Source organism: Gossypium hirsutum, chromosome A10 (assembly GCF_007990345.1).
Source record: "Gossypium hirsutum isolate 1008001.06 chromosome A10, Gossypium_hirsutum_v2.1, whole genome shotgun sequence".
Classification (NCBI taxonomy): Eukaryota; Viridiplantae; Streptophyta; class Magnoliopsida; order Malvales; family Malvaceae; genus Gossypium; species Gossypium hirsutum.
Genome location: NC_053433.1, coordinates 75,848,187 through 75,853,799, shown reverse-complemented (window position 1 = coordinate 75,853,799; position 5,613 = coordinate 75,848,187). Strand labels below are relative to the sequence as shown.

The window sequence follows — 5,613 nt, the reverse complement described above, 5'->3', positions numbered from 1 at the left end:
AAATATAAAGCAAATTAACACAAATTAAAATGTAACGAGTTTTAAAATGATAATAAAAAAAAGTTAAAATGAATAATACGAAAGAAATGAAATTTGAAATTATCGATATACAAACAATAAATTATATGTATAAATATTTTAAAATAAGTAATATACATGAAAGTTTGAAATAAATCATAATAAAAAATTTGAAATAAAGATAAATAATATATAAAATAATAATTTATAAACGAATCTTAAAATTAGTATTATATGAAAGGAAATTTAAAATTATAATATACAAAACAATTTAAATAACGTATATTAATGTAAAAAAAAATTATATTCATAGAATAAAAATAATGTAATATGAATTATGTATATATGTATATTAAATAATAATGCATAAAAGTATTTGAAATAACCATCAGAATAATCTAAAACAAAGAATATAAATAAAATAATTAATTCTAACATAATAAATTATATAAATACAACCAAATGAAATAATATACAAAAGAATATATAAAAATAACAGTTGATATAGTATAAAATCAAAAATAATTCCATAGAATATTTATTAAAACAATTTTTTTTGAAGAAAATCATGAACACCCTAAAATAATTTAAAAATAATTAATAATATAAAAGAAAGAATAATGACCCCTTTGTAAAATAATTTAAAATAAATAATATAAGACCAATTTTACAAAAAAAAAAACTAAAATTAGAAGGAAAAGGACTCAATTGAAGTAAAACAAAATCAAAAGGATAACTCACAAACAAATAAAACTATTAAACAACATCAAGGACTAAAATACAATGCGCAAACCAATAGGGATTAAAAACGCAAATGTCCCAAATTCCAAAATGTAGCGTTTAGGCGCGGACTAAGTTGAAATAGCGCGCAAATTCCAGGGAAAAAAAATAAGAAAATACAAAAGAAATAGAAAAAGGACTCAATCAAATGACAACGCGAAAAGGAGGGACTAATCGCGCAATATCCCTTCACCGTAGAAACACGCCAATCCTGGGGGCAGTGGGTCGGATCGAATAGGTTTGGCGCCTAAACGGCGCCATTTGGCCTCCAGAACTATGGCACAAAAACGGTGTCGTTTCATAAGTTACATAAATCTAAAAATTTTTACGAAACTGCATTTGGTTTCTTGACCCTTTTTTTTAAAAAAAAAAGAATGCCCCCATTTTTCTGCTAGGGTTTTGACCCAAAAATCACGCCGTCGCCGAACCACCACCATATCCGGTGGCCGATAACGCTCCAAAGGTCCTTGTTTCCAACGAAAAGCCCAATCGACGAAGGCTAAACATAGAGGTAAGTATTCCTTTCTTTTCTTCTTTTCATACATTAAAATAAATAAAAATAATAAAAAAAGCTTGAAAACTAAAATCAATCGAGAATCACCTTTTCTTTCTGAGTATATTTTCTTTTTTGTATTTGTATGTATACGTAAAATATGTGAAAAAGATCCCTGTACACTATTTACAATCGGCTTTATATAGCCGAAAAAATGAAATTACAAAATAATTTTTATATTTTCTTTTATTCACTGCTATTTGTTAATCTCTGTCATTTGCTGTACATTTTTGCTCCCATCTTTGCTGTTATTCTATTTCTTTTTGCAGGTAAACCACCATACGGAGAGGACTGCGGACGTGGCAATGATGAGCTGGGGACCCTTGTTGACGAAGCTACGGCGCTGGTCCTAGGGTTTCAGTTTCTGAAACCAAAATTTAGGCCATTTGGTCTCGTTTTAGGATTGGGCCATTGGGCCATTAGGTTGGGGTTATATATATTGTTTTGCATTTGGGCCTTTGTATTCGGGTCTGTAAAAATATTAAGCCAATCGGCTTTGTATTTAATGGACTTACTGGACTGTTACAAATTGGACTTTATTTATTGGTTTTTTTTTATTTTGGTTTTTAATTTTCTTCTTGAGTTTATTTATTTGCTGTAAATAATTCTAAGGGCCCGGGCAAAATGGACATTCTACATATAAAAAATTATGAAATTAAAAAAAGATAAAATTATTAAATGTGTATAAAAATAAAAAAATAATAATAATTTTCTTTTTCATTCTTTTTCTCTCTATCCCTCACGTCTTTCCTTTTTGTCTTCTTTATATTTTGAGATATGGTATTGGGCAAATAACACGAAATTTCCCTTGGTGTTGCTACTTGTTTTAGGTTTATCAAGGAAAAATCAAATTTCTTTTGTTAATATTATCGACTACAATTTTTAGATCTAAAACAATATTTTTTATACAGCATTCATAAATGATTTAAACATTATAAGATAACAAATAAAGGTGTCATTGAATAACCAAATCCGTTGTATTTTCAGCCCCAATCTCTGATCCTCGACATCATCAAAGCTTTCTTCTAGCCATAATACAAGTCCAAAAAGAAGATTTAAAAAAATACTTCCTTTCCAGTTTTGTCATTCTAGCGCCTCCTTGACCGTCCATAAAACTGTAATATGGCGAGAAAAAGAAAATGAGGTTTCATTTTTCGATTTACAACCCTCGATCATCGACAACACCATCGGTAATGATTAAAAAAGGTTTTTATCAAACTTTAGAAAATGAAGGCAACACCATAAAGAATAAATGACATTTTTTTGGAAACCATAACTGAGAAAGGGACTGTGGGTTGTCAAAGAAACAATATGAAGGGCACTGCGGTTAAAGTGAACCCTAAGAGAGAGTGGTTTTTTTACTACCAGTTTTACTTGTTTAAGCTATACCAAGAAAAGAGACATTTGCATGGAACAATTTGTATGACTTATGAATTACAGCCCGATCGCTCCCTTCTTTTATTTTTTCTTCTAGAATAGGATATTAAACAGGTTACGACTTCATCCCACAACCTTAAAAATTAGTCCCACACTCTTAATCAATAGGCGCAATAATTCCTTCTTTTATTTTTGTATTGCTTTTATGATTGGACCGATGCATTGTATTAATTTATTAATGATTAGAATAAGCTATACAAGTTGTAAATTTGAATTTTAAATTTTATATTATTGTTAATATCATCATCATTTTGAAATGAAAAAACAATATTCCTTTAATAACCATATAACTTAAAAATGATATTTTAATGAACTTATAACAATTAAATTTTAACAATATTAACAATTAAATTTACTTTTTTTTAATTTAAAAATTAAAAACTTAAATTCTTGAAAATAATAAATACAATAATTAAATTTCAAATTTATAAAAAATGGTATAGGGTATTATACCATTTTAAAACCATTTATTATTTTATAATGGAAGATTAAATGTATTTTTCTATTCTATTAAACCTAAATGAATTCACGTGGTATTGTTAAAAAAAAACTAAAAAAAGAGAGGCATTTTACAACTTATTTCGATCATTATTCCAAATTTATTACAATATCCAGTTTTCATTGTCATTGTCTCCTGCCGAAGATGGCACCAACCGACACTCTCCAATTTTAGTTTGTTGCTTGACACTTAAGCTATCTGTGGTTGAAAGTAATACCCAGCACTTCACCTTGCTACATAAATTAGTTATTTGGTTCATCGAATTTTTAACATATGAAAAGATTGATTCTGAGACTATTTGGTAACATAGTTGAAGAGTTGTTCAATAATGATATGATTCAATAAATTATCGATTTTTTAAATATGAAAAGTTGCTTTTTGTTGCAGTGGTGAAAGAAGTAGCACTTCCTCGAACACATCTCAACCATTCCATATTTTTCAATAGTTATTGTCGAAACTATTTTTTTTAAATCGACTTTTATTTTAAAAACGAAAATGGGACTTGCCATCAATCATTTTTATGATGTGTGATTGGATCGCTTCGTAATTTAATCGTTTTAATAAAATGTTTGATTTATTAAAACAACGATTTTTGGTCTACGAAGTTTAGAGAAATGGGTTCGGGAGTCGGTTACGCACGAGAAAGGGTTACCACACTCGTAACGCCCAAAATTGGTACCTAATTGATTAATTCGTGTCTTAGTGTCGAAACTTGAAAATTTGAAAATAATTTAAAAATACGATCCCTCTTTATTAATGTTATTTTAGTTAAAATCGCTTGGATAAATCAAAACATGCGTTTAAGACTTTCTCATCCCAAAGTAGAAAAATATCACGTCCCGTAAGTTAGGACACCTTGAACCTTTGAGAATGAGCTTGCCTTTATTTTTTTTTATTTAAAATTTAATATGTTTTAATTTTGAAAGGATATTCGGATATTCAAGTTCAACGAGAAATTTGAAACCCCGTAAGTTAAAGTACGATTTCTTTGAATCCCCCAAATACCGAACATTGCCTATTTTTGAAAATTTATTTTTCATAATAACAAGTGTGATATTTAAAAGATGTGCATTTTTTATCATCTTTATCACCAATGGATAAATATATCCAAACATAATGTATAGTATAATGATAAATGGAATAATATATAATAGCTATATGGGTAGAATGATAGAACAAGCAGCGGAATACTATAACGATACAAATATAATTGTGAGAATAATAAAATAAAATGGAAAATGCATGATAATAAAAATAAGTAGACATGTCATGAAGATATCAAAACTAAGAAGAGTAACAATATAACAAGAAAATAAAATAATGAAAAAATAATGATAATAGAACATAAATATACAAGTATGAGCAATATAAATTTTAAAATAAAAAGCAAGACAATAATAAATAAATAAGTAAGTAAATAATAATAAAAGAAAAATTCATAAAAAATGAAATTGCAATAGATAAATAAACAAATAAACAGTAATAAAATAAAATAAAGAATTCCATGAAAAGGTTAAAATTAACTAAATAGAGGACTTAATTGAAAATTAAATGAAATTAGGGGTATTAATTACAAATAATTTTAAAAAAGGGGCTAATAAGGATTAAAATTTAACGCGCTAAAAAAAATAGGGACTGAAAAGGGAAATATCCCTTGTCCTTATGCGCATAATCTCTTAGGTGGACCAAGATAGAATAGAAATAAAATTATAAGGTGAAATTTATAAATACGTAAAATAGATAGGATTGGATTGAAAAATAGATGAAAGGCAGAAGGGTCGAAGCTGGAAATAGCCCATTGACGCGAAAAACACGCGGATCCTGCTGAAAACCAAGTCGGGTTTCAGGTTGGCCCAAAATGACACCGTTTCAGATGTCTACCCTTTCAAATGGTCTGAGGACCAAATTGAATTGAAAACAAGAACAAGTGGTAAAATCAAAAATAAGGAAGATAATATGGGACCACATTGAAACCTGCCTCAAAAGCGAAAGGACTAAGGGTGCAAATAGACCCTTCGCCCAAAAAACACGCGGATCCTAGGCGGGTCGAGTCGGTTCATCGGTTTTGGTCTTGAAATGATGTAGTTTTAGGGCTTAATAATGCTGACCAAAATGGCGTCGTTTAGCAAAGCTATAAAATCAAAATTTTTGAGAAAAAAATCACTTTGTGCCATGTTCTTTTTTAAAAGAGAGCCCTTCTATCTGTTTCTCTTTGGGCATAGCCTTAGGGTTTGGTCAGGGTCCATCGGCCGTCCACCGTTGCTGTCGATTACCGACAACGGTGACCACCAATGACGGTGGCCGGAGAAACACTCCAAAACCTATT

General features: G+C 29.1%; 1 long non-coding RNA gene across 1 annotated transcript; it reads left to right on the top strand.

Annotated features, from left to right (window-relative positions):
* Window positions 1-804: 804 nt before the first annotated feature.
* Window positions 805-1,905, top strand: LOC107902938 (uncharacterized). Its single transcript, XR_001685642.2, has 2 exons — window positions 805-1,309; window positions 1,621-1,905. It is a non-coding gene; the product is annotated as an uncharacterized lncRNA (long non-coding RNA).
* Window positions 1,906-5,613: the final 3,708 nt, after the last annotated feature.